General features: G+C 41.6%; 1 protein-coding gene across 1 annotated transcript in view; it reads right to left on the reverse strand.

Moving 5' to 3' along the window:
* kdm6b.L (lysine (K)-specific demethylase 6B L homeolog) overlaps positions 1 to 26,812 on the reverse strand; it is a 68,776-nt gene extending 41,964 nt beyond the window's left edge. The window contains exon 1 of the mRNA XM_041587375.1: positions 26,549 to 26,812. The gene's annotated coding sequence lies outside the window, so the exon portion shown is untranslated. The remainder of the gene's footprint in view (positions 1 to 26,548) is intronic.
* Positions 26,813 to 27,783: the final 971 nt, after the last annotated feature.

Raw genomic sequence — 27,783 nt, forward strand, 5'->3', positions numbered from 1 at the left:
ACGAAAGTATCTTTGGATGGCTATTACATTAGGACCAGCAACCCCATTTTAACGTTCATCAGACAGAGCTTTAAGGTGTCCATACATGGGCAGTTTAATGTACCGATTTGCCCCTTCAGACCATGTTAGCAGCTTATCTGCTATAAGTATGGGTTCCACCAAAGTGCTTGCCCAGATATCAATCAGCCAGTTTTGAAAATCAGATGAGACGAGGAGTACATCAACCTATAGTCCTCATCCGACAGATCTACAGATCAGATGATCCAATCTTTGATCTGACCCTCCTGATTTGACTCGGCATATGGTTGGCTACATCAACCTTGCCAAGCGAGAGGATCTGTCTGTGTGTAGCAGTCTTTAGATGTGTTGTATCTCCTAGAAATTATTCTAAAGCAACTGAAGTTTTTGAGTATTTTTGAAAATGTTTCATCACTCATGTTCCTCAACTCAACTGGGAGGTAGAGAATACCCCAGCATTTAAACCCTTAAGGGAACACAGTCACCAACTAGACTAGGTTGAAAGCAAGGATCCCCAGTAAATATCTTGGACCTGTTGGATTAAAGCCATGCATTATTGGCAAGAGCCCAGTAGCTACCAGTGAGCTACTAAAACAGAATCAAATCAAAGTTATCCATGATGAAACCTCCTTCTGAGAAGGCCAACACATATATGTGACTGGAAATCATTTATCTTTCCTTGCCTCTGGGGTACCTACAGCTCAAGGAGGACTATATATTTCTCTGCAAAAGGCATATAAAAATAAAAGGAGCAGATATTAGATTGAGAAGATGACTCTCTAGGTTAGTGAGCCTGGGACACCTTGAAATAAATAATGTGAGCAAAATGCAGCACAATCTAGTCACACTCTGGTCTAAACAGATACGGTGCCACAGTCAACAGGACTTTTCCATCTTAAACCCCTAAATTGGCCCAGATGGCCCAGGACAGTTCTGTCCAACATTTTCCATGCTGTGGTCCATATGAGTGCATTTTTGCAAGTTTAGGCCCTGGATTATTCTAAAACAATCATGTCATGCATAGAAGTCTATGGAGATCTTATGCAAGTTGTGAGCCGTAGAAATCTCTTGGAGGGCCACATCTGGCCATCGGGCCACCAGTTAGACTGCCCTGGCATATGGCAATAAAAAAATTATAGGACCCTAAAATCCTACACTACCTTAAAAATGTTTTCAACTGCCCAATGAAAGCAAAGGCAGAGACCCCAACCCGGATCAGTTCCAATCCAGGTGCATCCTAGCTATGCCTGTTCTGGCCCAAACCACACCCATTCTGCCCAGGGTACCCCCTCAACATTGCTCTGTTCTTCAACTTGGATGGATTTTAATGATGAGGTTAAAAATTAGGTGCATATTACTGATTGTGGGTTACTGCGAGTGACCGGTGTGAGGGTGGCTAAATCAGGATGACTACTGAAAAATGGAGTTACATGCGCCCCACATGACAATATAGAGCTTTTGACCGGACGAATGGCTTAAAATCACAAAGCTGGTACACAACAGCCCCAAAATACTTAAAGGAAAAGAAAAGGTGAAATCATGGCCCCAAGTGTGTACAGCACACAGAAAAGTTCTCTATTGGGCCTGTGCCGACTGGGGACTGAATACCTGTTTATTTTATTTCCTTTAAACACAAATATTAGATCCATTTTTACCCATCTGTGAAACAGTTGGCACAACCCATTTTTACACAGCAGGGGTGACCAACTTTGCATCACTGTTCAAGAAATAACCGAAAGCCTGTATAAATAATTTATCATTCCCCCAACATGGAAACAAAGGATACAAGACAAAAGACAAAGCTCCCCAGCATTATGAGCATGGCGGAAAAACCGCCTTCCTATTTATAGCAATAATGTTTAGATTGTCTCTAGGTGGATAGAAATATAAGCAGTATGGGCAAAAATCTGTGGATTGTTTTTCTGTTGAAGTCTGTTTTTTTCTCTTGCCCTTCAAGCTCCAGAGATTGGACACTTTTGAGGCCAAGCAAACAGCAGCACATTATGAATGGCTGAGTGTCCCTGGTGGGATATTATTCAAGCCAATAAAGGGAGATCTCAGGCTGAAGTATACGAATAACTGATGTTCCTGGAAACACACATGGAGCAATGCAGAATGGGATACAGCTGTGTGTGTGTTCAACTGTGCCCTTCAGAAAGAGAAAGGAGATGTGGGCCAGACTGATTGATCCTGAGGAGCACACAGTGGCATGAAGACATGGAGACAGAGAGAGGAATGAAGGTGGCCTTTGCCTAACTGCCAGCTCATGCCTCAGAGGCTACTTTGCATGACAGAGACCCTGTTTATTTCTGTCGGTGAATGAAAGAAGTCAGCAATCATGTAGCTATTGTGCGCTCCGGGTCTCTCAGTATATCTGCAGCTGCCACTCGGTGGAAAAGGATAGTGCAGAGAATGTTCCACAGGATGAGTCTCACAGGCTGCCAAGAGGCGGAAATTGGTTGTGCTGGCAATGGTGGCACATTCTCCCGTAGCCATGGTTGCCCTTGTGGAGAAACCTGGCATAGAAATCCACCAGCAGGATAGAGATTCCAAGGTGACCTTATCTATCGATCACAGGATGGGGAAGAGACGAAAAGAAGTCTCAAGAAGGCGACTGGGTTCCAATTTATAGACAAGCATCGATTACATGCTACAAAGCACATTCTCTCTTCTGAGGGCCCAGTACTGCTGCCAGGGGCCACTTTTAAACTCTTTTATAAGGGTAGTGTGGCAATTCCCACACACAAATTCATATAAACATGCTGCACATAATGTAGGTAATGTTCTGTTTTATTGAACATAAATGGAAAATTAAAATCACAGGAAATACGGTACATTTTCACTATAACAAGTAAATCAACTTAACCGCCCAGTAGAAAAGTCTTCATCTGATTTGGCCAATCAAAACACGGAGTGAAAGGTGGGCACATTAGAGTCAGAAGCTGGCACAGTAAGGTCGCAGGACAACTCATCAAAGCTACGGGTAAATCCGAGAGTCCCATAGGTGTTGGGTCAGCCCACACATCACTAGTTGTGTGTCCATACAGAGGCCGCTGGAAATCCAGCTCAGCCAAGTGAAGCCAAACCAAAAAAACAGAACAAACTGAGCCCATCACTATATTACCAGCTTTATTCGAAAAAGAAAAACAGGAGATTAGCAAAACCAAACACTAGACTCTACTAGAAACAATAAATAACGAACATCACAAATTAGGTCTTCACTAAATCCATCTTTCTGAGTCTGCTCAAATACCGAATCCTCCACCAAAATGGAACCCTCATTTGCATATTTAAATTAAAGAAAAAAAAACTGCATCACTTGTGAACAACAAATTGACACGTTCCGTTGCCCAAAGCTTTAATGTCACATCACTTTAAGGCTAATGCCACCTTAAAGGTGTGGTTCACATTCAAATTAACTTTTAGTATATTATAGAAGGGATAATTCTATGCAACTTTTCAATTTATCTTGCTTTTGTATAGTTTTAGAATTATTTGCCTTTTCTTCTGATTCTTTCCAGCTTTCAAATGGGGGTTACAGACCCCATCTAAAAAACAAATGATTTGTAAGGCTACACATGTATTGTTATGGTTACTTTTAATTACTCATCTGGCCTATCCTATTCATATTCCAGTCTCTTATTCAAATTAATGCATGGTTGATAGGACAATTTGGACCTTAGCAACCAGATGGCTGAAATGGCAAACTGGACAATTGCTGAATAAAAAGATAAATAAGTAAAAAACCACAAATAATAAAAAATGAAAACCAATTGCAAATTGTCTCAGAATATCACTCTCTACATCATACTAAAAGTTAATGTAATAGTGAACAACCCCTTTCAGTTGAAAACCACATGGCCCTGAACAATAAGGCTATGGATGCAACTTGCACATGGGCTACAGATGTTATCTGCCAACTGACCCACCTCTTCAGTGGCCAAATTAAGTGGATGTTGCCATGCATGGCTAGCTTCATTGTTATTCTGAATTTCATACATTGGGTACAGGAAGAATAATCCCTGTAAAGGATGACACTATGAATCTCTAGGCACTGTAGGACAGTCCATTCTACAGCACTGTATTAATATAATGCTGGGATGTCCATCTGGGGGTCTGTTGTACAGATGTGGCCTTCCATATCGTGTTATGGACCCCTGACTGCCCAACCGCCTTTCATGAATGGCCTCATCATTCTAACATCCGGCCCACAGCATATGGGTAGAACAGATAATCAGCCCACCGAGCAGGGCTGGCAGTGCTGCTGAATATAGGAAGGAAACATGATGACAGACGGCTCATCTAGCTGCAAATATATGTATATATTTCATATTTACTCCTTTAGTAAGTGAGGCCTCATATGAAAGACCCCCTGCTCAAATATATATAACATACGTTCTGGAAGGAAGAGTCAGCATTGCTAACTGCCTTCTGTTTAATTATGTATATCCTGTATTCCAGCACTCATCCCTCTGATGTACGGCTTGTGGATACCTCCGGGAAGGTAGAGAGAGAGAGGTGATGATCAGGCTTCTGAGAGTGATGGATCTGAGTGGGTGCCAAACTTCCAGTTCACATATAATACTGCCTCCTTGCCTTATTTATAGGATCATATTGCGTTTCTGGGGTTAAAGGGGTGGTTCACCTTAAAGTTATCTTTGTCTATTACAGAAACTTTTCAATTGGTCTTTTTTTTTATAGTTAGTAGGGATGCACCAAATCCACTATTTTGGATTCGGGCGAATCCCCGAATCCATCTTGGGGGTCATCTTCGGCCAAACACCGAACCGAATCCGAATTTGCATGTGCAAATTAAGGGTAGAAAAGTATGAAGTGGAAAAAAACTGGTTTACTTCCTTGTTTTGTAACAAAAAGTCACGTGAAATCCCGCCCTCCCCACAATTTGCATATGCAAATTAGGATTCGGTTCGGCGAATCCGAATCCTGCTGAAAAAGGTCAAATCTTGCCCGAATTCTGGATTTGGTGAATCCCTAATAGTTAGTAGTTTTTTTTATATAGTAGTTTTAATTATTTCTGACTCTTTCCAGCTTTCAAATAGGGGTCACTGACCTCATCTAAAAACAAGTGCCGTGTAAGTCTACAAATGTATTGCTATTACTAATTTTTATTACTCCTCTTTCTAGTCAGCCCCTCTCCTATTCATATTCCATGCTCTTATTTAAATCAATGCGTGGTTGCTTGGGTAATTTGGAGACTAACATCTAAATTACAAACTAAAGAGCAGATGAATAAAAATATAAATAACTCGAAAAACCACAAATAAAAAATGAAAACCAACTGCAAATTGTCTTGTAATATCATGCTCTACATCAGGTGAACAACCCCTTTAAACAAAATCCAGTAACACAGAGCAACCAACCAGATGTTCACCTTTACTTTTCTAACTAAACTGCACCAATAAAATTTGACTGCCTATTGGTTGCTGTGGGTTACTGGACTTTGACACATTTGGTATTGCCCTGCAGATCACTATTTGGCAACCAGCAATCCAACTGCTGCCCCAGGCACAGGATCTTGGGTGCCAATATAGAAAATACTGCACTGGACATACAGGCAGGTTAACTGGCACCTAATGATGCTGACTGAGATAAGTAATGGCAAGCTCCAATGTGCCAGGGTCTGATCAAACTCTGAAAAGCACTGTGTAACATATGGGGGCCATATAGAGAATACAAATACGTTGACACAGGTACATGAATCATTGTTGTTGTTTAGCTCAGTCTCTTGCTCCCGCTCCCATCTTTTGCCAATGCACCTTAAATGCACTGCAGCTCAGAATAACCCACAGGCGCCTTGCACTGAATGCAGAAAAACCTGTTTATTCAGAACATACATGACATAAGTTACTGGGAGCCAGTGGAAAGTTCTGGGTTCCGTACGGTTTCTTAGGCCCCACATAACCTTTAATACATTGAAACTTTATCCAGGAGCCTGTGGGTGCTCTATATTACTAGGGTTCCCCAGCACCCACCCTCAGCATCTCAGTCACATTACTTTTAATAGAGGACTGTCATTAAGGTTAGCGTAGATAAAAAAGGTTAAAAAAAAGACACGCGTCTATCAAGTTTGACCTTTTTGTCTAAGGGAAACTCGCCTACTCCACTTAAAATGGAGGCTTAATAGACAGCTGCACGGCTACAGCATTATCAATGACACACGCTGCATAAGGTGCATACGGCAGGTTATCTTTTAGCACAATTTGAGACATTATCACTGGATATTATTCAGAAATACTGGCAGCTTTACAGAAAATGCATGATAACAAAATGGCAGCGCCACTGCAGTCCAGGAATAGAACAGTAATTGTATATATTACTATATGGCTGATGTGCATATGAGTAACTATACAATACAATGGAAACCATTTTACCTTGGTCACTTGCACTGTTTCACAAAGTGAGCGGCCACTGGTTCCACAGGAGGATTGTGGGTAAGCGTCATGGCCATAGTATGCCTGGCCTGGCTGAGGGGAAGTGTATGTGTGTGTGCAGTGTATAGAGGCTGCAGGTATTATGGGAGGAGACTGGTTCCCCTGAGGGATTGTGGGTAACAGACAGAGTCCATATTGGCCTGGCTGAGGGGAAGTGTATGTATATGGAGTGTATAGAGGCTGCAGGTATTATGGGAGGAGACTGGTTCCCCTGAGGGATTGTGGGTAACAGACAGAGTCCATATTGGCCTGGCTGAGGGGAAGTGTATGTATATGCAGTGTATAGAGGGTACAGGAATCATGGGAGGAGACTGGTTCCCCTGAGGGATTGTGGGTAACAGACAGAGTCCATATTGGCCTGGCTGAGGGGAAGTGTATGTATATGGAGTGTATAGAGCAGTGGTCCCCAACCAGTAGCTCGTGAGCAACATGTTGCTCTCCAACCCCTTGAATGTTGCTCCCAGTGCCCTCAAAGCAGGTGATTATTTTTGAATTCCAGGCTTGGAGGCAACTTTAAATTGCATAAGAACCAGGTGTACTGCCAAACAGAGCCTCGATGTAGGTTGACAATCCACATAGGGGCTACCAAATGGCCAATCACAGCCCTTATTTGGCACCCCAAGAACATTTTTCATGCTAGTGTTGCTCCCCCAACTCCTTTTACTTCTGAATGTTGCTCACTGGTTGGAAAGGTTGGGGATCCCTGGTATAGAGGCTGCAGGTATTATGGGAGGAGACTGGTTCCCCTGAGGGATTGTGGGCATGAGCCCATACTGGGTTTGTATACCTGTGTGTAGGTGTATGTATGTGCTCTATACAGAACATGGCAGAATTATACAAAAAGACTAGGTTATCGATAACAGATAAGATCCCATAATGCTCTGCTGACAGCCCTGGCCTTTAATTGGCTGCATGGTAAGAGGTTTGTGCTGTGCCGGCTGCTGAAGCAAAGGAGGGAGTAGAGGTATTGTCTCTCTCTCCCCTAGTTAGTCCTAGTAACAGCCCCCCTCTCAGCACTTGATTGGCCAGTGCCCCATGATGTCACTTACCCAGGCCCTCCTATGATCAGTGGCTAAGTGGATTCTAGAGACTGTCACCACGGTAACAAGAGAAGCGTTACCCAAACAGTGTCCAATCAGAAGCAAGCACTGAACTGCTGTAATACTACAGGCTGAGCGAGGCACAGAGCCAGGGAACAAGCATGTCTCCTCGTGCGCGCTCTTGTGTTTGGCATCTGCCATCGAGGTGGGAGGGGAGAGGGTTAGTCTGTTGTGCTACTCGTGTGAGATATTCCTGTTACTCTTGTGCTACTAATGTGAGATATTCCTGTGTCTCTTGTACTACTAATGTGAGATATTCCTGTGTCTCATGTGCTACTCGTGTGAGATATTCCTGTGTCTCTTGTACTACTAGTGTGAGATATTCCTGTTACTCTTGTACTACTAATGTGAGATATTCCTGTGTCTCTTGTGCTACTAATGTGAGATATTCCTGTGTCTCTTGTACTACTAGTGTGAGATATTCTTGTGTCTCTTGTACTACTAGTGTGAGATATTCTTGTGTCTCTTGTACTACTAGTGTGAGATATTCTTGTGTCTCTTGTGCTACTAGTGTGAGATATTCCTGTGTCTCTTGTGCTACTAGTGTGAGATATTCCTGTGTCTCTTGTGCTACTAGTGTGAGATATTCCTGTGTCTCTTGTACTACTAGTGTGAGATATTCTTGTGTCTCTTGTACTACTAGTGTGAGATATTCTTGTGTCTCTTGTGATACCCGTGTGAGATATTCCTGTGTCTCTTGTGCTACTAGTGTGAGATATTCCTGTGTCTCTTGTGCTACTAGTGTGAGATATTCCTGTGTCTCTTGTACTACTAGTGTGAGATATTCTTATGTCTCTTGTACTACTAGTGTGAGATATTCCTGTGTCTCTTGTACTACTCGTGTGAGATATTCCTGTGTCTCTTGCACTACTAGTGTGAGATATTCCTGTGTCTCTTGTGCTACTAATGTTAGATATTCCTGTGTCTCTTGTGCTACTAGTGTGAGATATTCCTGTGTCTCATGTGCTACTCGTGTGAGATATTCCTGTGTCTCTTTTACTACTAGTGTGAGATATTCCTGTGTCTCTTGTACTACTAGTGTGAGATATTCCTGTGTCGGTTGTGCTACTAATGTGAGATATTCCTGTGTCTCTTGTACTACTAGTGTGAGATATTCCTGTTTCTCTTGTACTACTAATATGAGATATTCCTGTGTCTCTTGTACTACTAGTGTGAGATATTCCTGTGTCGGTTGTGCTACTAATGTGAGATATTCCGGTGTCTCTTGTACTACTAGTGTGAGATATTCTTGTGTCTCTTGTGCTACTAATATGAGATATTCCTGTGTCTCTTGTACTACTAGTGTGAGATATTCCTGTGTCTCTTGTGCTACTAGTGTGAGATATTCCTGTGTCTCTTGTACTACTAGTGTGAGATATTCCTGTGTCTCTTGTGCTACTCGTGTGAGATATTCTTGTGTCTCTTGTGCTACTCGTGTGAGATATTCCTGTGTCTCTTGTGCTACTAGTGTGAGATATTCCTGTGTCTCTTGTACTACTAGTGTGAGATATTCCTGTGTCTCTTGTACTACTAGTGTGAGATATTCCTGTGTCTCTTGTGCTACTAGTGTGAGATATTCTTGTGTCTCTTGTGCTACTCGTGTGAGATATTCCTGTGTCTCATGCGCTACTAATGTTAGATATTCCTGTGTCTCTTGTGCTACTAGTGTGAGATATTCCTGTGTCTCATGTGCTACTAATGTTAGATATTCCTGTGTCTCTTTTACTACTAGTGTGAGATATTCCTGTGTCTCTTGTACTACTAGTGTGAGATATTCCTGTGTCGGTTGTGCTACTAATGTGAGATATTCCTGTGTCTCTTGTACTACTAGTGTGAGATATTCCTGTTTCTCTTGTACTACTAGTGTGAGATATTCTTGTGTCTCTTGTACTACTAGTGTGAGATATTCCTGTGTCGGTTGTGCTACTAATGTGAGATATTCCTGTGTCTCTTGTACTACTAGTGTGAGATATTCCTGTTTCTCTTGTACTACTAGTGTGAGATATTCTTGTGTCTCTTGTGCTACTAATATGAGATATTCCTGTGTCTCTTGTACTACTAGTGTGAGATATTCCTGTTTCTCTTGTACTACTAGTGTGAGATATTCTTGTGTCTCTTGTGCTACTAATATGAGATATTCCTGTGTCTCTTGTGCTACTAGTGTGAGATATTCTGTGTCTCTTGTACTACTAATGTGAGATATTCCTGTGTCTCTTGTGCTACTAGTGTGAGATATTCCTGTGTCTCTTGTACTACTAGTGTGAGATATTCTTGTGTCTCTTGTACTACTAGTGTGAGATATTCCTGTGTCTCTTGTGCTACTAGTGTGAGATATTCCTGTGTCTCTTGTACTACTAGTGTGAGATATTCTTGTGTCTCTTGTACTACTAGTGTGAGATATTCCTGTGTCTCTTGTACTACTCGTGTGAGATATTCCTGTGTCTCTTGCACTACTAGTGTGAGATATTCCTGTGTCTCTTGCACTACTAGTGTGAGATATTCCTGTGTCTCTTGCACTACTCGTGTGAGATATTCCTGTGTCTCATGTGCTACTAATGTTAGATATTCCTGTGTCTCTTGTGCTACTAGTGTGAGATATTCCTGTGTCTCATGTGCTACTCGTGTGAGATATTCCTGTGTCTCTTTTACTACTAGTGTGAGATATTCCTGTGTCTCTTGTACTACTAGTGTGAGATATTCCTGTGTCGGTTGTGCTACTAATGTGAGATATTCCTGTGTCTCTTGTACTACTAGTGTGAGATATTCCTGTTTCTCTTGTACTACTAATATGAGATATTCCTGTGTCTCTTGTACTACTAGTGTGAGATATTCCTGTGTCGGTTGTGCTACTAATGTGAGATATTCCTGTGTCTCTTGTACTACTAGTGTGAGATATTCTTGTGTCTCTTGTGCTACTAATATGAGATATTCCTGTGTCTCTTGTACTACTAGTGTGAGATATTCCTGTGTCTCTTGTGCTACTAGTGTGAGATATTCCTGTGTCTCTTGTACTACTAGTGTGAGATATTCCTGTGTCTCTTGTGCTACTCGTGTGAGATATTCTTGTGTCTCTTGTGCTACTCGTGTGAGATATTCCTGTGTCTCTTGTGCTACTAGTGTGAGATATTCCTGTGTCTCTTGTACTACTAGTGTGAGATATTCCTGTGTCTCTTGTACTACTAGTGTGAGATATTCCTGTGTCTCTTGTGCTACTAGTGTGAGATATTCTTGTGTCTCTTGTGCTACTCGTGTGAGATATTCCTGTGTCTCATGCGCTACTAATGTTAGATATTCCTGTGTCTCTTGTGCTACTAGTGTGAGATATTCCTGTGTCTCATGTGCTACTAATGTTAGATATTCCTGTGTCTCTTTTACTACTAGTGTGAGATATTCCTGTGTCTCTTGTACTACTAGTGTGAGATATTCCTGTGTCGGTTGTGCTACTAATGTGAGATATTCCTGTGTCTCTTGTACTACTAGTGTGAGATATTCCTGTTTCTCTTGTACTACTAGTGTGAGATATTCTTGTGTCTCTTGTGCTACTAATATGAGATATTCCTGTGTCTCTTGTACTACTAGTGTGAGATATTCCTGTTTCTCTTGTACTACTAGTGTGAGATATTCTTGTGTCTCTTGTGCTACTAATATGAGATATTCCTGTGTCTCTTGTGCTACTAGTGTGAGATATTCCTGTGTCTCTTGTACTACTAATGTGAGATATTCCTGTGTCTCTTGTGCTACTAGTGTGAGATATTCCTGTGTCTCTTGTACTACTAGTGTGAGATATTCTTGTGTCTCTTGTACTACTAGTGTGAGATATTCCTGTGTCTCTTGTGCTACTAGTGTGAGATATTCCTGTGTCTCTTGTACTACTAGTGTGAGATATTCTTGTGTCTCTTGTACTACTAGTGTGAGATATTCCTGTGTCTCTTGTACTACTCGTGTGAGATATTCCTGTGTCTCTTGCACTACTAGTGTGAGATATTCCTGTGTCTCTTGCACTACTAGTGTGAGATATTCCTGTGTCTCTTGCACTACTCGTGTGAGATATTCCTGTGTCTCATGTGCTACTAATGTTAGATATTCCTGTGTCTCTTGTGCTACTAGTGTGAGATATTCCTGTGTCTCATGTGCTACTCGTGTGAGATATTCCTGTGTCTCTTTTACTACTAGTGTGAGATATTCCTGTGTCTCTTGTACTACTAGTGTGAGATATTCCTGTGTCGGTTGTGCTACTAATGTGAGATATTCCTGTGTCTCTTGTACTACTAGTGTGAGATATTCCTGTTTCTCTTGTACTACTAATATGAGATATTCCTGTGTCTCTTGTACTACTAGTGTGAGATATTCCTGTGTCGGTTGTGCTACTAATGTGAGATATTCCTGTGTCTCTTGTACTACTAGTGTGAGATATTCTTGTGTCTCTTGTGCTACTAATATGAGATATTCCTGTGTCTCTTGTACTACTAGTGTGAGATATTCCTGTGTCTCTTGTGCTACTAGTGTGAGATATTCCTGTGTCTCTTGTACTACTAGTGTGAGATATTCCTGTGTCTCTTGTGCTACTCGTGTGAGATATTCTTGTGTCTCTTGTGCTACTCGTGTGAGATATTCCTGTGTCTCTTGTGCTACTAGTGTGAGATATTCCTGTGTCTCTTGTACTACTAGTGTGAGATATTCCTGTGTCTCTTGTACTACTAGTGTGAGATATTCCTGTGTCTCTTGTGCTACTAGTGTGAGATATTCTTGTGTCTCTTGTGCTACTCGTGTGAGATATTCCTGTGTCTCATGCGCTACTAATGTTAGATATTCCTGTGTCTCTTGTGCTACTAGTGTGAGATATTCCTGTGTCTCATGTGCTACTAATGTTAGATATTCCTGTGTCTCTTTTACTACTAGTGTGAGATATTCCTGTGTCTCTTGTACTACTAGTGTGAGATATTCCTGTGTCGGTTGTGCTACTAATGTGAGATATTCCTGTGTCTCTTGTACTACTAGTGTGAGATATTCCTGTTTCTCTTGTACTACTAGTGTGAGATATTCTTGTGTCTCTTGTGCTACTAATATGAGATATTCCTGTGTCTCTTGTACTACTAGTGTGAGATATTCCTGTGTCTCTTGTGCTACTAGTGTGAGATATTCCTGTGTCTCTTGTACTACTAGTGTGAGATATTCCTGTGTCTCTTGTGCTACTCGTGTGAGATATTCTTGTGTCTCTTGTGCTACTCGTGTGAGATATTCCTGTGTCTCTTGTACTACTAGTGTGAGATATTCCTGTGTCTCTTGTACTACTAGTGTGAGATATTCCTGTGTCTCTTGTGCTACTAGTGTGAGATATTCTTGTGTCTCTTGTGCTACTCGTGTGAGATATTCCTGTGTCTCTTGTACTACTAATGTGAGATATTCCTGTGTCTCTTGTACTACTAATGTGAGATATTCCTGTGTCTCTTGTACTACTAATGTGAGATATTCCTGTGTCTCTTGTATTACTAATGTGAGATATTCCTGTGTCTCTTGTACTACTAATGTGAGATATTCCTGTGTCTCTTGTACTACTAGTGTGAGATATTCCTGTTTCTCTTGTACTACTAGTGTGAGATATTCCTGTGTCTCTTGTGATACCCGTGTGAGATATTCCTGTGTCTCTTGTACTACTAGTGTGAGATATTCCTGTGTCTCTTGTGATACCCGTGTGAGATATTCCTGTGTCTCATGTGAGATATTCTTGTGTCTCTTGTGATACTCGTGTGAGATATTCCTGTATCTCGTGAGATATTCCTGTGTCTCTTGTGATACTCGTGTGAGATATTCCTGTATCTCGTGAGATATTCCTGTGTCTCTTGTGCTACTCGTGTGAGATATTCTTGTGTCTCTTGTGATACTCGTGTGAGATATTCCTGTATCTCTTGTGAGATATTCCTGTGTCTCTTGTGATACTCGTGTTAGATATTCTCACACTCGTGTGAGTGTCTCACTTCAATATTTTTTATTTGAGTTTTAACATTTTTAGAGAGAAAGTAGTTTTACAATTTTGTAACATCATCAGATATTTGCATAAAAAGGAATGGTAAAGAAAAAGAAAAGAACAAAGATAGATTCGGACCTTTCCTGGTACAGCGGAGGGGCAGAGTGAAGAAAAAGAAAGAAATTAAATTAAAAGTAACTTTTGACGGCATGTCATGTTTTATAAAAAATTAGTTTTGAACAGTGCATGTTCTAGGGTGATTTCTGTAAGGTCCTCTGAGTATATTCTTGTGTCTCTTGTGATACTCCTGTGACTGTGAGCTATTCCTGTCTCTTTTACTACCAGCGTGAGATATTCTTGTGTCTCTTGTACTACTAGTGTGAGATATTCCTGTGTCTCTTGTACTACTAGTGTGAGATATTCCTGTGTCTCTTGTGCTACTCGTGTGAGATATTCCTGTGTCTCTTGTGCTACTCGTGTGAGATATTCACATGTCTCTTGTGCCACTCGTGTGGGATATTCCCATTTCTCTTGTGCTACTCGTGTAAAATATTCCCATGTCTGTTGTTCTACTCGTGTGAGATATTCCCTTGTCTATTGTGGTACTCGTGTGAAATATTCCTTTGTCTATACCACAACTAGTGCAGTGCTTGAATTAGTACAGAGTGCTGTGTGATTAGTGCCAGAGTTAGTACATAGTACTGTGCGAGAAGTGCCGGAGTTAGTACAGGGTGCAGTTGAGTAGTAAGTTTTTTTAGTGCCAAAGTTAGTACAGGGTGCTGTGTGACTAGTGCCGGAGTTAGTACAGGGTGCTGTGAGACTAGTGCCGGAGTTAGTACAAGGTGCTGTGTGACTAGTGCCGGAGTTAGTACAGGGTGCTGTGTGACTAGTGCCGGAGTTAGTACAGGGTGCTGTGAGACTAGTGCCGGAGTTAGTACAAGGTGTGCTGTGTGACTAGTGCCGGAGTTAGTACAGGGTGCTGTGTGACTAGTGCCGGAGTTAGTACAGGGTGCTGTGTGACTAGTGCCGGAGTTAGAACAGGGTGCTGTGTGAATGGTGGTGGTGTCAGATGGAGGTTCTAATCAAATACTGAAGAAGGACTGAACCGTACAGGCCTGAGAAACTCTGCCCTTGACATGCCATCAAAGGACATAGAGAAGGTGGGATTGTGTTGGCTGCAGCATGGGGACATCCCTAATACATTCACTGAAAGTACCAAGATCTATTGTGCTAAAGTTGTCATTTCATTACATTTTTCTCCTCTAACAGTGGGGGCACTGCCCTTTCTGCCTTCCCCTATAACCAGCCAATTGGACACAGCACTACAGAACCTTCCAGCTCTGAACTGTGGGTTCATGCAGCCACCCCCACAGGTTCAATATTACCCACTATACAAGCGGACTGACGTGGGTCCCTATGTTACACAGCATTGCACGAACAGCACCCAGTGACGTCTATTCACCAGTGGGCGTATCCGCAGCTCCCTCGCCCCTGTATCGGGCACAGGGGTTCCCAAGAATTTACAGAGGTGATTGGGAAAAGCAGCTCTAAATACCCCAACAGATTAAGATCAGCACGTGGTATAACAAGAATTGAGCGCTGCCGGAGGAGCCACTCCCTGAGCCGACCAAACTGAAAGTTCTACAGGAAGTGCAACCGTTATTAACCTCTTTTGTGATTCGTACCGTTACCAACTGTCTGTTTTGTAGGTCAGAAGGGGGGTACGGTGGGAGGGGGTTGTACATTTATTGCAAAGTTCAGTCGATTTCATTGATAAATGGTAAGAATTTGTACCTAGAGTTGCAATACCAGAATCACAAAAGCAATTCAGCCAGTGACCACTTTATATTTCTGAATATACAGTACCTCATTGTAAAAGTTTCATCTCTGAATAATAAAGTACCTCATAGTAAAATATTCATGGACGTCTCTGGATATACAGTACCTCATAATAAAATACTCCATCATCTCTGGATATACAGTACCTCATAGTAATACTAATCGTCATCTCTGGATATACAGTACCTCAGTAAAATACTAGTTATCTCTGGATATACAGTACCTCATAGTAAAATACTAGTTATCTCTGGATATACAGTACCTCATAGTAAAATATTAATCAACATCTCTGGATATACAGTATCTCATAGTAAAATACTCATCATCTTCTCTGAATATACAGTACCTCATAGTAAAATACTAGTCATCTCTGGATATACAGTACCTCATAGTAATACTCATCATCATCTCTGGATATACAGTACCTCATAGTAAAATACTCCATCATCTCTGGATATACAGTACCTCATAGTAAAATACTTCATCATCTCTGGATATACAGTACCTCATAGTAATACTCATCGTCATCTCTGGATATACAGTACCTCATAGTAAAATACTAGTCATCTCTGGATATACAGTACCTCATAGTAAAATATTAATCAACATCTCTGGATATACAGTACCTCATAGTAAAATACTCATCATCTTCTCGGAGTATACAGTACCTCATAGTAAAATACTAGTCATCTCTGAATATACAGTACCTCATAGTAAAATACTAGTCATCTCTGGATATATAGTACCTCATAGTAAAATACTAATCAACATCTCTGGATATACAGTACCTCAGTAAAATACTAGTTATCTCTGGATATACAGTACCTCATAGTAAAATATTAATCAACATCTCTGGATATACAGTATCTCATAGTAAAATACTCATCATCTTCTCTGAATATACAGTACCTCATAGTAAAATACTAGTCATCTCTGGATATACAGTACCTCATAGTAATACTCATCATCATCTCTGGATATACAGTACCTCATAGTAAAATACTCCATCATCTCTGGATATACAGTACCTCATAGTAAAATACTTCATCATCTCTGGATATACAGTACCTCATAGTAATACTCATCGTCATCTCTGGATATACAGTACCTCATAGTAAAATACTAGTCATCTCTGGATATACAGTACCTCATAGTAAAATATTAATCAACATCTCTGGATATACAGTACCTCATAGTAAAATACTCATCATCTTCTCGGAGTATACAGTACCTCATAGTAAAATACTAGTCATCTCTGAATATACAGTACCTCATAGTAAAATACTAGTCATCTCTGGATATATAGTACCTCATAGTAAAATACTAATCAACATCTCTGGATATACAGTACCTCATAGTAAAATACTCATCATCATCTCTGGATATACAGTACCTCATAGTAAAATACTCATCATCATCTCTGGATATACAGTACCTCATTGTAAAATACTAGTCATCTCTGGATATACAGTACCTCATAGTATAATACTCATCGTCACCTCTGAATACACCGTGCCTCATAGTAAAATACTCATTGTCACCTCTGGATACACAGTACCTCATAGTAAAATACTCACTGTCACCTCTGGGTATACAGTACCTCATAGTAAAATACTCGGCATCTCTGGTTATATAGTACCTTATAGTAAAATACTCATTATCATCTCTGGATATACAGTATCTCATAGTAAAATACTCATAATCATATCTGGATATACAGTACCTTATAGTAAAATACTCATTATCATCTCTGGATATACAGTACCTCATAGTAAAATACTCATCGTCATCTTTGGATATAGAGTACCTTATAGTAAAATACTCATCGTCACCTCTGGATACAAAGTACCTCATAGTAAAATACTCATCATCTCTGAATATAGAGTACCTCATAGTATAATACTCATCATCTCTGGATATACAGTACCTCATAGTATAATACTCATCGTCACCTCTGCATACACCGTGCCTCATAGTAAAATACTCATCATCTCTGGATATACAGTACCTCACAGTAAAATACTAGTTATCTCTGAATATACAGTACAACGTAGTAAAATAGTCATGACATGTCTGGATATAAAGTAGCACATAGTAACGGTGCAGACAGTATTCAGTTGCCATTCTCTCAAATTTAAGTAACAGAATAGTTGGAATTGCACCCGTTTTATTTTCTTCCCGTTAGCGGACACATTTTCCACTCACAGTTTAGACTAATAGTTGGGGCATATGTAAGACAAGCACTTATAGTATGTGCTGCATGATATTTTACAAATTTCCAGTCGGAAGGCACGGCCTGGCAGTTTCTGTACCAACCAGGTTACTGGGGAGCGATAAGGGTGCAAGGCCCCGGCTGTACAATGCAGATTATTCTGTTACATAAGCTCATGAGCTGCCACTGTCCCCGCCCCCTCTGAAAGAGAAAGATCAGTGGTGCTCCTACTAGTGGCAGAGATATCACACTGCAGCTTCCCTAGACATTTGATGGAGGTTATGTGGCTGGTCAAGTAGATACGTTTTCTATAATGTCCATGGATTGGCTGCCACGCTAACTGCAAGCAACCAATCACAAACACGTACAGCTGCTCATGGTCTTGCAACAACTTGTGAGCGTCAGTGGGTGGAATTAGAGTGTAGAATTCTGCTCATCATCATGAGTAAAGGGTTTCATTCCATTCTGGCTAGCAATGGCTACAGAAAATCACGTGGCTAAGCTTGAGTTTGGAAATGTAACTCATTCAGGAGATCCAACGAGCCGGCTTGTTTACACACGCAGGTATAACTGCAGCTCTACGCACCCAAGCCTCTACCTTTACTCTCCCAGGAATCTGCCTGGCACAGAACCAGGGGAATAGTAGTGATTGTCGTCCACAATGAACTGCGGAAAATACAGTAACAGGCAATTAAAATAATAAAGGGGAGGCAGTCTTGCAAAGTAACCTGAGTAGCTAATCAGAATGAAGCTGCTACTGTGGAGATGAGGGGCAGCTAATGATGGATAATGAAGATAATGATGGATGATGAACATGAATGTCTAACGCCAGTCCCGGTGGCCACTATGTACCCCAGACAGGGTTAAAGCCCCCAGGGTGCACCCTCCACACACCTACACGTCTTCTATTTGTTTTAAACATTTGCAGCAAGGTCTGATTCCGGAGTGGGAGATTATTTTTTCCTGTATGTGACTAAATTTAACCCAAAATAACTATGTAACAAAACCAGGACTTCCACCTTCACTACTGTCAACACTGCAACTGCCAGCTGTTAGAGACACGCTGACACCCTGTGGCCGACAGATGCATTGCTACGGCCAGATGTGGTTGAGATTAAAGGGGAACTGCAACTTGCCATAGTGTTGCTTAGTGTCGCCCTCCAAACACATGTTGGAACTCCACTCGCCAGAAACACCAGTGACCCCAGGGAGGTCCTTACCCTTTGGGCATCATTTCCTTGTACACCAGGGGAGTGGGAAAGGGAGGCCCATATTGTTCCATTGTGTTTCTACCCTGCCCCAAGAACCAGAATAACCTGTATTTCCACCCAGCGGATACACACGCTCTGTCCTGCCAGCTACAGACATGGGCTTAATTACCTTGGCAACTGTCGGGGGATAGAAATAACAATAAAGCTTAAGCCTCCAAGTCAATCCCTCCCTTCTTTATTCTTGGGGGTCAGTGACCCTGACAACCACTTCCCTTGTCATTTTCAGTAGCAGTCTGGTAAGAGCCGGAATAAAATTAAAAAGAACGGAGCTTCGAGCAGTCTCACAATGAGCTGGCACAGAGGCTGTCACCGTATCGCAACTGTCAGCTTTTCAGAGGTTACACAAACCAAAGGGGATTTCCTGCCCCGGCTGAAGGAGTAAGGAGATGGTTATTAAGAAATGGGCCAATAATCAGAACACAGGGTGCGGTGCGTTTGTGTTTACTGGGAAGAACAACGGCAGCGATGAGTAACGCACGTAGGGGTATAGCGCTGCCGACAGCCTCGGGTTACAAACAAGCTTTTCTTGGAAAGTCAGGAAACCAACAGAATGTGCGGAGCGGCTCTTGCGTGAGTGATCCGGACGTTGGCGAGAGTGTGGGCATCTTGTGTAGTCACCGGGACAAATATACCCGATGTATATACGCTGGGGGTAAATGTATCCCTCTATTAATATATGCGTATATATTGTACATATTAGTCTGTGTATCGGACATTATTCATACGTGTGGGGGCAGCCATACTGCTTGTTCTCATCACGCAAACAGGTGGCTCTACAAAGTATGGGGCTCGAGGCAAATTCCTGAGGAGCTGAAAATGCTTAACCCCCATGTCCCCTATATACGGCTGTAAGATCAGTGCAGGGAATGGATTCAGAGCACTGCATTAACACCGCACATGCTGGTTAGATCACTGCAGAAAATGGCCAATAAGCACTGCATTAACCCCATAACACCAGAGTGTTGACTGCGGAAAATGGATTCAGAGCATCACATTAACATGGGACATGCTGGTTAGTTCACTGCAGAATATGACTAAGCACTGCATTAACCCCGTATGTGCCAGAGAAATATGACTGCAGAAAATTTATTCAGAGCATTGCATTAACATGGGACATGCTGGTTAGATCAATGCAGAATATGACTAAGCACTGCATTAACCCCGTATCTGCCAGAGAAATATGACTGCAGAAAATGTATTCAGAGCATTGCATTAGCATGGGACATGTTGGTTAGATCACTGCAGAAAATGGCTAAGCACTTCATTAACCCCATATCTGCCAGACAAATAACTGCAGGATTCAGAGCATTACACTACCACCAGACATGCTAGTGAGACCACTGCACAATATGGCTAATAAGCACTGTATTAACCCCATACATGCCAGAGAGATGACTGCAGAAAATTTAGAGCATCACATTAACACTGGGCGTAGAAGTGAAACCCTACAGATATAACAAGACAGGCAATAATTGTATTACTTGCACCAGACCAACCAAGTCACCAACACACTCTGTAGCGGGTGCCCTGACCCCAGAATGACGATGGTGCTGCCATATAGTCACTTTATTGCCTGAAGGGCCTCCTACACACAGTGCAGAGTCATTTGTTTATGGCTTTTCTCTGGTTTTGCCACAAGGTCACGTGTTTGCCGTGTTCTCCAAATAGTGAGATTTCCCCGTCGATGGCCCACGACTTCCTTTCTCTGCAACCAAACGTCATGACGCAATACAGAGAGTGCTGTGCCAAGCCTTCTGGGAAATGTGAGACACCTTTCTGTAATGTCATCAAAACAACACTCTCTTTTAAAGGGGAAATTTATCTGAGTATATATCTCTTCCATTCATTGTCCCCATCCTTTTACTTCATTTCTATTTATATACGTGGGTGGGAGCTGCCATGCTGTAACTCTACAGTAAAGTGTGATATAGTGTATAGGGGAGGAATGTCAGGCTAGAGGAGGGCAGGGTATATAGTGTATAGGAATGTCAGACTAGAGGAGGGCAGGGGTATATAGTGTATAGGAATGTCAGACTAGAGGAGGGCAGGGGTATATAGTGTATAGGAATGTCAGGCTAGAGGAGGGCAGGGGTATATAGTGTATAGGGGAGGAATGTCAGGCTAGAGGAGTGAAGCTTTTAGGAGATTCATTAGTTGAATGTTTGGGAAGGAGTCAGATTGAAACTTGAGGAGGGGGTGCAGCTCAAACTAATGACTGAGATGAAGTAAAGAGAGAGAGAAGGTCAGTAGACGAGAGGAATGGGGGTTCACTGAGCACTGTGTGAGGTTTTTTTTACTGACCCCGACAGTTGATTTGACTATCGGGGTCAGTAGATTTGCTGTGAATGGCAGGGAAGGCAAGGTGGGCAGTGGGTGGCAGTAGATGGGTGTGGGTGGGCAGTGGGTGGCAGTAGATGGGTGTGGGTGGGCAGTGGGTGGGCAGTGGGTGGGCAGAGGAAGGGCAGTTGCTGAGGTGTTTGGCAGCTTATGGACTGGAGACCAATGTTTAGGTGCAGTTGTCCATCAGGGATATGATGAGAGTGAATTTTGGGGCTCCCTGTGTAATGACTGTTTATAAGAAATATTCCACAGGAGAAAGTGACAGGATTTGGTAACTGGATATGAGGAATGAAGCAGAAGAATAAAATATAAACCCAGGTTGCTGGGGAAGAACTGAAATCCCGAGAGAAGAGAGAGGAATGTGGGGGTGCCAGGAATGTGGGGGTGCTGGACATGGGCCAAATAACAATCACAATGTTCTTCAGTCCCACTGACCTCACACAGGATCCAACATGGAAGTTCAGTATGGGAATGGGCTCCTTCCTTACACTCCACTCCTGCCTCTACTCAATACAATACAATATAAAATAATGGCTCATGTCAGGGTGCAAAGTGCAACACAAGGACAATAAATGCAACTGGGTGTCCCCCGACCTTTGTGTCACTCAGAGGCGCCAGTTGGGGAGCAGCACAAGACTCAGGCCTTATTATCATCAACAGATTTGCCCCCATTCTGGATGAGTATGGAGAACAATTCTCTAACCAATCAAACGAGCGTCCGACTCCAGGAATCCCCCTGTACCTTCATTCTGTATTACACAATCCCCCCGAATCCATCTGATTAGTGAGAATACCCCCCCTATCATTCACTTATTTGTACAACACAAATCTCTCCACAAAAACAAACAATTCACTGCCAAGTTCCACATTGTCTCACTGTGAGACAAATTATATCTCTATAATATACTGTATGGGGTTAGGGGTTCCTATATATCTGTATAATATACTGTATGGGGATAGGGGTTCCTATATATCTCTATAATAGACTGTATTGGGTTAGGGGGTTCCTATATAACTATTATATACTGTATGGGAATAGGGGTTCCTATATATCTCTATAATATACTGTATGGGGTTAGGGGTTCCTATATATCTCTATAATAGACTGTATTGGGTTAGGGGGTTCCTATATAACTCTATAATATACTGTATGGGGTTAGGGGTTCCTATATATCTCTATAATATACTGTATGGGGTTGGGGTTTCCTATATATCTCTATAATATACTGTATGGGAATAGGGGGTTCCTATATATCTGTATAATATACTGTATGGGGTTAGGGGTTCCTATAAATCTCTATAATATACTGTATGGGATAGGGGTTCCTATATATCTCTATAATATACTGTATGGGGTTAGGGGTTCCTATATATCTCTATAATAGACTGTATTGCGTTAGGGGGTTCCTATATAACTCTATAATATACTGTATGGGGTTAGGGGTTCCTATATATCTCTAATATACTGTATGGGAATAGGGGGTTCCTATATATCTCTATAATACACTGTATGGGGTTAGGGGTTCCTATATATCTCTATAATATACTGTATGGGAATAGGGGGTTCCTATATATCTGTTTAATATACTGTATGGGGTTAGGGGTTCCTATAAATCTCTATATATACTGTATGGGATAGGGGTTCCTATATATCTCTATAATAGACTGTATGGGGTTAGGGGTTCCTATATATCTCTATAATAGACTGTATTGCGTTAGGGGGTTCCTATATAACTCTATAATATACTGTATGGGGTTAGGGGTTCCTATATATCTCTATAATATACTGTATGGGAATAGGGGGTTCCTATATATCTCTATAATACACTGTATGGGGTTAGGGGTTCCTATATATCTCTATAATATACTGTATGGGGTTAGGGGTTCCTATATATCTCTATAATATACTGTATGGGAATAGGGGGTTCCTATATATCTGTATAATATACTGTATGGGGTTAGGGGTTCCTATAAATCTCTATAATATACTGTATGGGGATAGGGGTTCCTATATATCTCTATAATATACTGTATGGGGTTAGGGGTTCCTATATATCTCTATAATAGACTGTATTGGGTTAGGGGGTTCCTATATAACTCTATAATATACTGTATGGGGTTAGGGGTTCCTATGTATCTCTATAATACACTGTATGGGGTTAGGGGTTCCTATATATCTCTATAATATACTGTATGGGGTTAGGGGGTTCCTATATATCTCTATAATATACTGTATGGGGTTAGGGTTTCCTATATATCTCTATAATATACTGTTTGGGCTTAGGGTTTCCTATATATCTCTATAATACACTGTATGGGGTTAGGGGTTCCTATATATCTCTATAATATACTGTATGGGGGTTAAGGGGTTCCTATATATCTCTATAATATACTGTATGGGGATAGGGGTTCCTATATATCTCTATAATACACTGTATGGTGTTAGGGGGTTCCTATATATCTCTATAATAGACTGTATTGGGTTAGGGGGTTCCTATATAACTCTATAATATACTGTATGGGGTTAGGGGTTCCTATATATCTCTATAATATTCTGTATGGGGTTAGGGGTTCCTATATATCTCTATAATATACTGTATGGGGTTAGGGGTTCCTATATATCTCTATAATATACTGTATGGGGATAGGGGTTCCTATATATCTCTATAATATTCTGTATGGGGTTAGGGGTTCCTATATATCTCTATAATACACTGTATGGGGTTAGGGGTTCCTATATATCTCTATAATATACTGTATGGGGTTAGGGTTTCCTATATATCTGTATAATATACTGTATGGGAATAGGGGGTTCCTATATATCTGTATAATATACTGTATGGGGTTAGGGGTTACTATAAATCTCTATAATATACTGTATGGGGATAGGGGTTCCTATATATATCTATAATATACTGTATGGGGTTAGGGGTTCCTATATATCTCTATAATAGACTGTATTGCGTTAGGGGGTTCCTATATAACTCTATAATATACTGTATGGGGTTAGGGGTTCATATATATCTCTATAATATACTGTATGGAAATAGGGGTTCCTATATATCTCTATAATACACTGAATGGGGTTAGGGGTTCCTATATATCTCTATAATATACTGTATGGGGTTAGGGGTTCCTATATATCTCTATGATATACTGTATGGGGTTAGGGTTTCCTATATATCTCTATAATATACTGTTTGGTCTTAGGGTTTCCTATATAGCTCTATAATACACTGTATGGGGTTAGGGGTTCCTATATATCTCTATAATATACTGTATGGGGTTAAGGGGTTTCAATATATCTCTATAATATACTGTTTGGGGATAGGGGTTCCTATATATCTCTATAATATACTGTATGGGGTTAGGGGGTTCCTATATATCTCTATAATAGACTGTATTGGGTTAGGGGGTTCCTATATAACTCTATAATATACTGTATGGGTTAGGGGTTCCTATATATCTCTATAATATTCTGTATGGGGTTAGGGGTTCCTATATATCTCTATAATATACTGTATGGGGTTAGGGGTTCCTATATATCTCTATAATATTCTGTATGGGGTTAGGGGTTCCTATATATCTCTATAATATACTGTATGGGGTTAGGGGTTCCTATATATCTCTATAAATACTGTATGGGGATAGGGGTTCCTATATATCTCTATAATATACTGTATGGGGTTAGGGGTTCCTATATATCTCTATAATATACTGTATGGGAATAGGGGTTCCTATATATCTCTATAATACACTGTATGGGGTTAGGGGTTCCTATATATCTCTATAATATACTGTATGGGGTTAGGGTTTCCTATATATCTGTATAATATACTGTATGGGAATAGGGGGTTCCTATATATCTGTATAATATACTGTATGGGGTTAGGGGTTACTATAAATCTCTATAATATACTGTATGGGGATAGGGGTTCCTATATATCTCTATAATATACTGTATGGGGTTAGGGGTTCCTATATATCTCTATAATAGACTGTATTGCGTTAGGGGGATCCTATATAACTCTATAATATACTGTATGGGGTTAGGGGTTCATATATATCTCTATAATATACTGTATGGAAATAGGGGGTTCCTATATATCTCTATAATACACTGAATGGGGTTAGGGGTTCCTATATATCTCTATAATATACTGTATGGGGTTAGGGGATTCCTATATATCTCTATGATATACTGTATGGGGTTAGGGTTTCCTATATATCTCTATAATATACTGTTTGGTCTTAGGGTTTCCTATATAGCTCTATAATACACTGTATGGGGTTAGGGGTTCCTATATATATCTATAATATACTGTATGGGGTTAAGGGGTTCCAATATATCTCTATAATATACTGTATGGGGTTAGGGGGTTCCTATATATCTCTATAATAGACTGTATTGGGTTAGGGGGTTCCTATATAACTCTATAATATACTGTATGGGGTTAGGGGTTCCTATATATCTCTATAATATTCTGTATGGGGTTAGGGGTTCCTATATATCTCTATAATATACTGTATGGGGTTAGGGGTTCCTATATATCTCTATAATATACTGTATGGGGATAGGGGTTCCTATATATCTCTATAATATACTGTATGGGGTTAGGGGTTCCTATATATCTCTATAATATACTGTATGGGAATAGGGGTTCCTATATGCACCCCTATTAGATGCTGGCTAGATAAAACTATAATAGTTCCATGCAGAGAGTTCCAATAAATACACAATATTTAGACACCTATACATTGAGGCACAAACTCAATATAAATAAGGGGTACACAGTGGGCAGCCAATGTGATTTCCTGGGCAATATGTGATGGGAGCAGATATTAGGGGGAGCATTTAGCAGGGTGATATGGGCATTATAATATATATACCACATTAGTACCAGGCATCTATATCTGCCCATACTGCGTCTCATGACTGCTACAAGAGCTAACACTCTAAATCACAGCTTCCTGGGGTGTTATCAGTGACACAGGACACTATATTTGGAGCAAATATAACAGTTTTGGGGAATATGTATTTTTTAGCCTCATGGGGTGGCCCATTAGTTACAGGCCCCAATACTCACCAGCAACATTTATCAGGTTTAAAGTCCAGGGCCCCTTTACTTAGTGCCCCACGGTCAGTAAAAGCCCAGGGCCCATTCATTAGCGAACAAATACAAAGGCTCTAACACACAGACATGTACAAAGGCTCTAACACACAGACATATACAAAGGCTCTAACACACAGACATATACAATGGGCAGAGTTGTTGCAATAGGAGGGATGAGAAGAACCAGTCTCTATCCTGCCCCATAAATACCCCTTATATTTGCCCGGGGGGACACACCTGAGTATTTGCCCTTCAGTCTCCGGGTCCCGCGTGGCCTCTGAGTCAGGACTGAGCAAAGTGTGGGGGGGGGGGGGTACAGGGGATAAAGGGATGGGGGGGATCAGAGGGGGCAGGAGAGATGGTTTGGGGGGGCAGGTAAATGGGGGGCGGCACATCAGAGGGAAGAGTTAATAATGGATTATGGGGGGGCAGGTTGGAGCCTGGGGGTGACATTTAGGGGGGCAAAAGACAGAGGGAGGGGAAGTTGAGTCCTGGGGATAGGGCTGGGGGGGCGGGGGGGTAAGGAGCAATTATGGGGGCGGGGCAGAAGGAGACAAGGGGGCGCACAGGGGAAGAGACAGGGGGGGCAGGAGGGTCGGACAGTGGGAATCCCGGTTCCTCTGGAAATTTCGCTGGTTTATTTAAAGTGCGCAGTTACCCATACGTCATCCACTCACGGCTCCTCCCCTCTGTCACTCCTTTCACTTATCAGCCAATCAGCGCCGGCTCCCGCCCTCTCTCCGCCCACCTCTCTCTCTCACCTATTGTTTATCACTGACTCCAACCTGCAGCGAATCATCCGTCTCTTTATACTTTATACTCACTGTCCCTCCCCCTCCCTCCTGTTATCACTGTAACTCCTCCCCCTTCCTCCTCTACTCACTATAACTCCTCCCCCTCTTTCTCTATCCTGGATATTTGTCCTGTACTTATTGTACCACATCTCTCCCCTGTACTTACTGTATCCTGTCAACCTACATCTTACTGTACCTCCGTCTCACCCCTGTACTTACTGTACCCTCCGTCTCACCCCTGTACTTACTGTACCCTCCGTCTCACCCCTGTACTTACTGTACCCTCCGTCTCTCCCCTGTACTTACTGTACCCTCCGTCTCACCCCTGTACTTACTGTACCCTCCGTCTCTCCCCTGTACTTACTGTACCCTCCCTCTCTCCCCTGTACTTACTGTACCCTCCCTCTCTCCCCTGTACTTACTGTACCCTCTGTCTCTCCCCTGTACTTACTGTACCCTCCGTCTCTCCCCTGTACTTACTGTACCCTCCGTCTCACCCCTGTACTTACTGTACCCTCCGTCTCACCCCTGTACTTACTGTACCCTCCGTCTCACCCCTGTACTTACTGTACCCTCCGTCTCACCCCTGTACTTACTGTACCCTCCGTCTCTCCCCTGTACTTACTGTACCCTCCGTCTCTCCCCTGTACTTACTGTACCCTCCCTCTCTCCCCTGTA

Source organism: Xenopus laevis, chromosome 3L (assembly GCF_017654675.1).
Source record: "Xenopus laevis strain J_2021 chromosome 3L, Xenopus_laevis_v10.1, whole genome shotgun sequence".
Lineage (NCBI taxonomy): Eukaryota > Metazoa > Chordata > Amphibia > Anura > Pipidae > Xenopus > Xenopus laevis.